A 10,832-nucleotide genomic window follows, 5' to 3' on the forward strand; every position below is an offset into this window, starting at 1 on the left:
AAATAAATAAATAAATAAATAAATAAATAAATAAATGCTTATCCCACCCAAAAAATACCGCTACAGGAATATCTAGAATAGTATTTAACTAAATATTTGGGTACTGTGGTCTAGCCAAGTTGACACATAAAATTGACCATCACAATATCCCATGTTCAAAGATTGGAAGACTTAGTATTATTAAAATGGCAATTCTGCCCCAAAGCTATCTGAAGGTTTAATGCAATCCCTATTAATATCCTAATAACTTTTTCTTTCTTTTTTTTTGCAGAAATGGAAAGGCTGATTCTAAAATTCATATGTTTTTGTAGTGAAAAGAAAAACAGGCTGGGCGTGGTGGCTCACGTCTGTAATCCTAGCATTTTGGGAGGCCGAGGTGGGCAGATCACTTGAGGTCAGGAGTTCAAGACCAACCTGGCCAACGTGGTGAAACCCTGTCTTTACTAAAAAAACAAAAATTAGCCAGGCATGGTGGTGTGTACCTGTAGTCCCAGCTACTTGGGAGGTTGAGGGAGGAGAATCACTTGAACCCGGGAGGTGGAGGTTGCAGTGAGCCAAGACCATGCCACTGTACTCCAGCCTGGGCGACCGAGCGAGACTCCATCTCAAAAAAAAAAAAAAAAAAAGAAAAAGAAAAGAAAAGAACAACAAAGTTGGAGAACTTGTACTTTCTGATTTCTAAAGATACCACAAAACTACAATAATAAAAATGGTGCAGTGCTAGCATAAAGATAGACATATAGATCAATGAGAGTTCAGGAATAAAGCCATATACCTATGACCAATTAATTTTTGACAAGGGCCAGCAAGACAGTTCAATGAGAGAAAGAATAATCTCTTCAACAAATGGGGTTGGGATAACTGAAAATTCACATGAAAAACTTTGAAAATGGATCCCTACCTTATACCATATAGAAAATCTAAATCAAAATGGATCAAAGACTTGAATGGAAGAGCTAGTACTACAAAATTCCTAGAAGAAAAAATAGGAATAAATCTTCATGACCTTCAATGTGACAATGGCTTCATAGATATGACACTAAAAGCGCCTGCAACAAAAAGAAAAATGGACACATTGGACTTCTTAAAATTAGAAACTTTTGTGGATCAGAGGACATATCAGAAGAGTGAAAAGGCAACCTGAAGAATAATAGAAAGGCCAGGTGTGGTGGCTCACACCTATAATCCCAGCACTTTGGGAGGATGAGGTGGGCAGATCACAAGGTCAGGAGTTCAAGACCAGCCTGGCCAACGTAGTGAAACCCCATCACTACTAAAAATACGAAAAATTAGCTGGGAGGCAGGAGAATCGCTTGAACCTGGGAGGTGGAGGTTGCAGTTAGAGGAGATCATGCCACTGTACTCCAACCTGGGCGACAGTGTGGGACTCTGTCTCAAAAAAAAAAAAAAAAGAATGACAGAAAATATTTATAAATCATATATTTGGTAAGAGTCTAGTGTCCAGAGTATATTTTAAAACTCTTACAACTCAACAACAAAAAGAAAACAAAGCAATTAAAAATTGGGCAAAAGACTTGACTAGGAATTCCTTCAAAGAAGATATACAAATGACCAACAAGCACATGAAAAGATGATCAACATTATTAATTATTAGGGAAATGCAAATTAGTGAGATACCACTCCTTACCTACTTGGATGACTAGAATTAAAAAATCAGGTAATAGCAAAGTGGTGGTGAGGACATGGAGCAACTGGAATCCTCATACGTCACTAACGGGAATGTAAAATGGTGCAGCCATTGTGGAAAAGTTTAGTATTTCCTTAAAAAGTTAAACATAGAATTACCACATGAACTCACAATTCCACCCTTATGCATATAATCAAAAGATTTAAAAGTAGGTTTTCAAGCAAATATTTGTACATGAATATTTATAGTATTGCTGTCACAATAGCCAAAAGGTAGAAGCAACACAAATATCCATCAACTGACAAAGGCACAAGGAAAATATGGTACATCTATACAGTGGAATATTGTTCAGCATAAAAAGTAATGAAGTACTCATATATACACAACACGGATGAACCTCAAACATTATATTAAGCAGTAGAAGGCTGACAGTGCATGATTCCGTTTAATGAAATATCCAGAATAGGTAAATTCATACACACAGAACTTACATTAATGACTGCCAGGATCTGGGGAAAAGAACAATGGGGAGTGACTGCTTAATGAGTACACAGTTTGTTTTTGAGGTGATTAAAATGTTTGGAAGTGGATAGACATGATGATTACACATCATTGTAACCATACTAAATGCCACTGAATTGTATAATTTACAATGATTAATTTTATATTATGTAAATTTTTTCTCAATAAAATTAATGAATACAGATTAAATATCTTATTTTGCTGATTCAGTGATGGAATCAGACAGATGTTGTAACCAGTTTAAAGGGAAAGTCAAAAAACACAAATTTATATGGAATAGAAGAATTAGATTGGTAATGGAGAGAAAACTAGTTTTTCCACTGCGGGAGGAAAGTTGTTAGTCCATTTTGCGTTGCTATCAAGGAATATCTGAGGCTGGATAATTTATAAAGAAGAGAAGTTTATTTGGCTCATGGTTCTGCAGGCTGTATAAGCATGGCACTAGCATCTGCTCGGTTTCTGGTGAGGCCGAAAAGAGCTTTAACTCTTGGGGAAGGTGAAGCAGGAGCAGGTGCCTCATGGTGAGAGAGGGAACAGGAGAGAGAGAAGAAAAGTCCTAGTCTCTTTTTAAAGTCCAATCTGAGATTCCTTGTGAGAACGCTCAGGTTTAACAACCAGATCTCTCACATGAACTCATTACTGTGGAGAGTGCACCAAGTCATTTATGAAGGATTTGCCCTCATGATTCAATATAGTAAGCCACCATGCCTGGCAAGTCTTTTGTTTATTTATTTTGGTTTGTCTCTCTTGCTTCCTTGAATTTGTTTTAATCATTGTCTTTCTAAGAATATTTCATGTCACTCCTCTCTAAAAATTCTTCACTGAATCTCTGTTATTTTGCAAAGCTTTAAGTAAGATTGACACCATATATTCTGTGTCATCTTCTGTCATTCCTCTTAATTTACTTCTCCCTTCTTTCCTAAATATAACGGGGGAAGGGAGAATTCTACTTCCTCATCTTTCAAAACCAGGCTGTGAGACAGTCTGCAAATATGTTAATAATGGAGGAAGCTTCCTTTCTTTTTTCTTTTTCTTTTTCTTTTCTCTCTCTCTCTCTCTTTTTTTTTGAGATGGAGTCTGGCTCTGTTGCCCAGACTGGTGTGCAGTGGCGTGATCTCGGCTCACTGCAACCTCTGCCCCCTGGGTTCAAGCGATTCTCCTGTCTCAGCCTCCTGAGTAGCTGGGATTACAGACACGTGCCACCATGCCTGGCTAATTTTGTATTTTAGTAGAGACGGGATTTCACCATGTTGGTCAGGCTGGTCTTGAACTCCTGACCTCGTGATCCACCTGCCTCGGCCTCCCAAAGTGCTGAGATTACAGGTGTGAGCCACTGCACCTGACCTGAGGCTTCCTTTTAATGTGTAGGTTGAATCTGGAGTAACTGACAGGTGTAAGGTAGTGAGAGTTTGATAGCTGATTTGTGTGTTCCACTTAATATTTCAGACAGAGGTTGTTTAGGGCCACTTAACTGAAATGTACCTGAGAACATATTTGTTCCTCTCTGCGCTTTTAGTAAGCATAGAGCAAGAATAACACTATAACATGTAATATATAAATCTTCAGATATTTTCAGCCTTCATTGAATTTAGTTTGCAAGAAGGAGAGAATACTGTAGTATTCAAGTTTGTATTTTTAGATACTTAAACTTTGAAGACATAGCTTAATCAATTGTTTACAAATTTTTCAATAGCAGCAATCCAATTTGCAGGATCCTTTAAATATCAGTCTTCTGAGAAGTGAAGCAGAGGCTTGTGACAATCTGTTTTGCTCACATTCCTTTGAAAGTAGGTGGGAGAGAACTGCTATGAATAAAATGAGAAAGCAGAATCAGATTTACTCTGAAGTATAAACGATTTCAGGCACAGTGCAGGACTACTTTTACAGCAGTGAAAAGACAATGACTCTGGTGGAACTCTGATAATAACCTTTGAAATCTCTTTAGATAAAGCTGAGAAACCAAATGAGTCAGCCAGTGCTACAGAGGGTACACTTTAGTTTATGAACTGCAATGCCACTTAAGATTCAGGAAAGTCATTCATTTGTGATTTATTTCCTCAATATATAATTGAGTCCCTAGATCCTAGATGTACAAATAAGACAATTCTTAGAGTCATACAAAACCGAAATGGTGAGAAAATAAATTTCACCATTACTGTCTTATTTTCAAAAATCAAAGTGAATCAGACTCCAAGCAAAATGCCATGGCTTATTAATTATTTGCCTGACACTGATAATCAAAATCTATCATGTGCTGAAAATGATGGCTATCAAGGTTAAGAGGCTGGAGACTGAATGTCTATGACAGAATTTGAAATATTGCTCTCTACTATGTATTACAAGACTTTTTTTTGTACAACTTATACATCCCCAGTCTTACCTGTCATCAGCAAACCCATTGCTTTTTACCAACAGAAACTTTATTCATTTTTTCCTTCATCCCAACCCTTTCATATTGTGATGCAGTTACCTGGCAAAGGACTCTTCATAATTGTGCTAATCGCTCAGTACAGATTTCACAACCTATAAATTCCTTAATGCATTTTCAACTTATGTATTTGCAACGTACTATTGAAAATATAAAATTGAACAACTAAGGCCCCGCTGGGATTCGAACCCAGGATCTCCTGTTTACTAGACAGGCGCTTTGACCAGCTAAGCCACAGGGCCCCTCTTGGGCATATGTTCAGATATATCATATTTATAACATTTTTGTCAAATTATCAGTTTGCCAAAAGTGTACTTAATTTTGTGACAAAGAAAGCACATCTGTGTTTCTGAACCAGCAACAAAGCAGAAATTCCAACACTTAAAAAAACACTTTTCTTCAATGCAGGGTTTTAGAATTTATTTCAAATTGAAATGAGTGAAATTTCTATTTCATGGTGACTATCTCCCCCTACAGGAAATATTGGATATCACAACATATTTTAAATTTATTTCTCTGTTAGTGCATTCATTTTGTCCACAAATGTTGAGTATTGCATTTCAGGTAGTTTTCCAGGTATTGGAGATTTTATTCACTGAAAACAGCGAATGAAACAGCAAAATTTTCTTCCATTATTGAATTTATGTTCTACAGGGAGATAAAAAAGCAAAATTTAAAAAATTGGCCGAAAGCAACAACAAAAAACACCCCAAAACAAACAAACCAACTAAAAAAATCCAACAACAAACAAAAATACAAGGGATATGAAAACCAATCTCTTTATTGCTGGGTTATAGCACCCACCACACTACCTTCTGAGCTAATTCACTGCAATTGAGAAAAACCATTATGCTTCCTTCTATTTTATCTAATCTGGCACAAGAAAGTGAGCCTAGACGAGGACACAGTGATGCAGTGGAGATCTGTGGTCACGCTGATTCCCACTCATCCAAACTAGGCACTTTGAGACCCTCTGTTTCAAAGAGAGCTTTGGTCTCAACAGGAGATCTGCTGTTAGAAACAATAAGTTAGATGTAAACAGGGAGTTCTGCTGGATGGATATCTTTGCTTCTGTCATAGTCTTGTTCTGCTCATTTGCCTGCTGGGTTAAAACAGACTCAATTTCTAGACCCACATAGATTGTAAAACTGCGTGGATGATGTAGAGAATTAGAGAACAAAGTAGAGTACGATGTGATAGCCCTCACAGGATGCTGTGGGAACCTCTAACTTGGGCCTCACAGAGTTGCGTGACCTTTTATCTCAGGTTCTACGTCGGTTTGATGAATGTAGAAGGAGTCATGGAATGTTTAGCTGAATGCAGCTTAGCATGGGGAAAAGCAGATGAAACCAATATCCTGAAATATTTAAATAACTGCCTGGTGCTTTGCATATGCATTCATTAAGCATCCACAAAATGCAAGACCCTGGAAAGATGAGAAATTACTTAGGTTGAGGTTGAGTTTTTATTTTTTAACCAAGCCTGGTGTTGCTTCTGATTTATTTCCTGTGGGTCATGAGCTTCTACTCACTACCTAGCTAATCACAAGGCCAGGATATACAAATTTTTTGGCTTTCTTGGCTGAGGTTTTTTGTTAAGTTTAGTTATTTATTCCCTGACTTCTGTTTCTCACTGACACGTGTTTCATAAATCTTGCTATGGTGTAAAGCCCTGGAAGAAAAATGCTTTGTTTCTCCTTTTGGAAATCTTTCCAAGATATGAGCAGACATTTCAACATAAAGTAGGTGCTGGAATGGTGTGGCCACAGATAGATTGCTGCACCCTTGAGAGAAATTAGCACTATCAAACTGCTGTTTAAAGTGTTTCATCTGGATTTCTGCTGACATTAGATGGAAAGTTCTTTTCCTGATTCCCTGACTTTTGGGGCTATCCTTTCTAGAACCTACCTTTTCCCACAACATCTGTGTCTTCCCTAAACTTATGGCCTATCATAGCAAATATTTTGGCCAACATCTGCCTTATAAAAAGCCTTGCTCAAATCTTCAAATAAGCCTCAATCCTGAGAACAGACAAAACCCTTCTTGTTATTGTTAGAACTACCTTATGGGCATCAAAGAAGCAGAGGATTGTGGTCAAGTTAAATAGATGCTGAGTCTGGTAAAAGTCTTTGCAATATTACTACTGTATGAAGGCCTTCCACCACTTAAGTAGCAATGATATTTATTTATTTAACTCCAAAAATGGCTTATTTTATCATGTTTTTTGTTTGTTTGTTTGTACCTTACTGAGATAGTGCTATCATGCATTTAACACCCTTAAATCTTTAGAACAATTTTAGAAGGTGGTAACTTTCATTAACTTCCATTGAGAGATGAGAATGATAAGACATAGAAATGTTAAAAAGTAATTTCAAGACCATGGATGCCATAGGTAGAGTAAGACAATTTTCTTTCTGAAAATGTGGTTGGCAGATTGTGTAAGATACTTCCATACCAATATTAGTGCATTCATAAAATGCAAGCTTTTAATCTCACAATTCCCCTGTTTACTTAATACCAGATTTCTAGCAACGCTCATTCAAAGCTGGAAAACAATATTGTGAACCAGAGAACTTTACACCTCTAAGATAAACATGTGCTTTGCACTGAGTATCATATGGTACATGCCAAGCAAGCTCTCTACTTTTCGAGCAAATCATACAGCATGGGTTTTATTGATCCCTATTACTCACCTGTCACTACAATTTTATTCTGTGATAGATCTAGGACCCTAGCTCTCTCACTAAGAGGTAGCCTCTGAGTCAGAGTCCATAGATTTCTGCTACTCAGGCCAGTAAGATCTGAGGAAATGTGTTCTGGAGAATTGCAAGATCAAGATGTTTATTGCTTTAGCAGTTTTATCATTCACTTGTGGCAAGTAATCGACAAGAACTGATCCTTTGGGGTCAATACATGCTTGGTCCCTGTCTCCACTCTTATAAGACTGAGTCAAGATAAAATAGACTAAAAAGAAAATTGAAGTAGAGTGTGATACAAGTGAACATGAATAACCACTGTAAATGCTATTAAATTACTGAGAAGAGGCCTAGAACCTGACCTGTTGGAGAGATGATATCTGACATTATAAGGCAGCTCAGCTTAATTACAATATCTCTGAGTTTCAGAATCCATGTCAGTGGACAGTTGGAGAATAAACGGGGCTATTTTAACCCCAAGAAGGAAAGAACAAATCTCTTTTGTTGAAATTTTGATAAGTTGCTAAAAGTATGACAATGCTTCTTTCTTTCTTTCTTTCTTTCTTTCTTTCTTTCTTTCTTCCTTCCTTCCTTCCTTCCTTCCTTCCTTCCTTCCTTCCTTCCTTCCTTCCTTACCTCCCTCCNCCTGACCTGTTGGAGAGATGATATCTGACATTATAAGGCAGCTCAGCTTAATTACAATATCTCTGAGTTTCAGAATCCATGTCAGTGGACAGTTGGAGAATAAACGGGGGCTATTTTAACCCCAAGAAGGAAAGAACAAATCTCTTTTGTTGAAATTTTTGATAAGTTGCTAAAAGTATGACAATGCTTCTTTCTTTCTTTCTTTCTTTCTTTCTTTCTTTCTTTCTTTCTTTCTTTCTTTCTTTCTTTCTTTCTTTCTTCCTTCCTTCCTTCCTTCCTTCCTTCCTTCCTTCCTTCCTTCTTTCCTTCCTTCCTTCCTTCCTTCTTTCTTTCTTTCTTTCTTTCTTTCTTTCTTTCTTTTTTTTTGACAGAGTCTCACCCTGTCACTCAGGCTGGAGTGCAGTGGTATGATCTTGGCTTACTGCAACCTCTATCGCATGGGTTCAGGCAATTCTCACGCCTCAGCCTTCCGAGTAGCTGGGACTACAGGCCTATGCCGCTAGGCCCAGCTAATTTTTGTGTTTTTAGTAGAGACGGGGTTTCACCATGTTGGCCAGGCTGGTCTTGAACTCCTGACCTCAGGTGATCTGCCCTCCTCAGCCTCCCACAGTGCTGGGATTATAGGCATGCGCCACCACACCTGTTTGAATACTAGCCATCCACCAGGGCCAGGAGGTACGAAGTGCCATTAATGTGTTCTCAGAGTGCTGTGCTACTAACTAGAACTGGGCTCATGGAAGCTCCTCTGGGGATCTGCCTGCCTCTAGCCATCTCCTATTGGTGCCAGGTAGCACCAAATACTTCTTTCCAGCCACCTCCCTATCTCAGATCAACTCTCCTCCATTCCCACCCGACAGTGTACTTGCCCCTTAGAACTCATTCTAGAAACTGAACGGGCTAGAAATGGGGGCTATTCTTCTGGGCCATTATTTCCCCTCCTCAAATTCCTTCAATTACTCAAATTTCTTTAATTTTCTCCAGACCATCAAAGGTTACAGTTTCTCAGCATTGGCCCAGCTAGGATACTTAGAAACGCGTGATTAATAATTTGTCTTTTGTGTTTTAAGAAAGATCTCCACAACAAACCTGAATCCCCTTTTGAACAGTCCTTTCCTCATGCCTACCAGTGTTTGAAAGTAAAAGTTTTCTATTAAAAAAAAAAAAATTATCTCAGTTTCTTTACATACAGCCAATGCCAACAAAACTGTAGGGCTTGGGTAGGGTTGGGAAGAGAAACTTTGGAGAGGGAAAAAAAGAAAGACAAGGCGACAACCACAGACACTCTCTGCTTGGCTGACTGGTTGGGGCACCATGATGAAAATTAGCGTTTTTTGTGTACAGATTAGATCATGAGTCAATTCAATTTTGCATGCGTTTTTCTGAGACTGTCTCTACTCCAACACGTTGCAAAAGTGAGCACACACGACGTCAAGATACTGCTGTGACTCGGATTCGAGCCAAGGTTGCTGCGGCAACGCAGAGTACTAACCACTATACGATCACGGCACGCCACCAGAGGCCGCTGCCTGGAGGGTTCTTCCTTTGCTCATTTCTCAGGAACGGTCTATTTTTGTCATCTAAAGAATGGTGCACTGCCTTCCGTCCTTATTTACACACCTACGCAGTTTACTTCCTTATCCACTCCCTGTCCTTATGGCAAACAAGCCAAAGGTAACACAAATTGTTTCATTATACAGATTTTTCCCAGCGTGGTGGTTCTTTTTTGGGATTGGTAATACTGTGCTTGTAAACTTATTACTCTCACTTCTATCTCCAACCCACGCATGTCTCTTGCTTAGTTTAGCAGTGTGGTCCTCAGATCTTTGGCAACAAAAGGAAGAGGGCACTGCTTTGAAGTGGACCTGGCGGATCCCATTTTTTGCCAAACTAGTAAGAATCTTTGGGGGCTTGGCATGGAATCTGGCATCCCGACAGGTGCCAGAAGTGAGTTTCTCGTCACGAAGAACTATGTAGCTTCGTCCTGACCCAGGCACCTATGAGAAGCCCCTGAGGCGCTCCCGCACTCAGCCTGCCCACCTGAGCAGTCAGGAAATGTCCGGCGGCGCTCGCACCTCAGAGTGAAACTTCTTTTTCTCTCTCATACCTAGTTTGCCAGAAGGGGGAGATAAGAGAGTGCCTCTCCTGTGGCTCCAAAGCTCTATGGGACTTCCCTCCTGCCCCGCTTGCTGTTTTAGGAACGCAGCCTCTAGAGTCAAGGTCCTGGTCGTGTTTTCCCCTTGATACTAAATGATGTTTTTTCTGTAAAATCATTCTGGTCTTAAACTCCTGAACTCAACTGATCCGTTCCCCTCGGCCTCCCAAAGTGCTGGGATTACAGGAGTGAGCCACCGCGCCCGGCCTCTTCTCTTTACCTGGTTAAATTTGTTTAATGCTTCAGCTTCAACTCAAGGAATCTTTTCAAATCAAGGAAGCTTTTCTTGACCTCCCGTCTCCACGCAACATATTGTTCCTTGATTTTTTTTTCCTTCCTTCCTTCCTTCCTTCCTTCCTTCCTTCCTTCCTTCCTTCCTTCCTTCCTTCCTTCCTTCTCTCTCTTTCTCCCCTTCTCTCCTTCTTTCTCTCTCTCTCTTTCTCTCTTTCTTTTCTTTCTTTCTTTCTTCCTCTTTCTTCTTTTTTTTTTTTTCTCAGAGTCTGGCTCTGTCGCCCAGGCTGGAGTGCAATGGCACAATCTCGACTCATTGCAACCACCACCTCCCGGGTTCAGGCCATTCTCCTGTCTCAGCCTCCCGAGTAGCTGGGTTTACAGGTGTAAGCCACCACACCGGGCTAATTTTTGTATTTTTAGTAGAGACGGGGTTTCACCATGTTGGCCAGGTTGGTCTCCAACTCCTGACCTCAAGTGATCCACCGGCTTCGGGCTCTCAAAGTGCTGG

General features: G+C 39.6%; 1 non-coding gene across 1 annotated transcript; it reads right to left on the bottom strand.

Moving 5' to 3' along the window:
• Positions 1–4,766: 4,766 nt before the first annotated feature.
• On the bottom strand, positions 4,767–4,840 carry TRNAT-AGU (transfer RNA threonine (anticodon AGU)). The gene has a single exon. It is a non-coding gene; the product is annotated as a tRNA-Thr (tRNA).
• Positions 4,841–10,832: the final 5,992 nt, after the last annotated feature.

Source organism: Rhinopithecus bieti, unplaced genomic scaffold, assembly GCF_001698545.2.
Source record: "Rhinopithecus bieti isolate Rb0 unplaced genomic scaffold, ASM169854v2 scaffold_51227, whole genome shotgun sequence".
In the NCBI taxonomy this organism is placed as follows: domain Eukaryota; kingdom Metazoa; phylum Chordata; class Mammalia; order Primates; family Cercopithecidae; genus Rhinopithecus; species Rhinopithecus bieti.